A 229-nucleotide genomic window follows, 5' to 3' on the forward strand; every position below is an offset into this window, starting at 1 on the left:
CGCCGCCGGTTGAAAGCGGGACACCTGGTCACCAAAATTGGTTGTTTACTGTAACAAAGTGAGGAAGAATCTTTAGTTTCCCATTTTCTGGTTTTCACTTAGAGCTGGCATCTGAAAATCAGTGTCCCCAGGGGTTGGGTTTGCTGGCCCCTTCTCCTTGCCTGAGGGGGTCTGTTTCTGAGCTGCAGTTGGCTTTGGGGAGCTGGGAACCTGCTGGTCCTGCCCGCTG

Source organism: Eurypyga helias, unplaced genomic scaffold (assembly GCF_000690775.1).
Source record: "Eurypyga helias isolate BGI_N326 unplaced genomic scaffold, ASM69077v1 scaffold25406, whole genome shotgun sequence".
Taxonomy (NCBI): Eukaryota; Metazoa; Chordata; class Aves; order Eurypygiformes; family Eurypygidae; genus Eurypyga; species Eurypyga helias.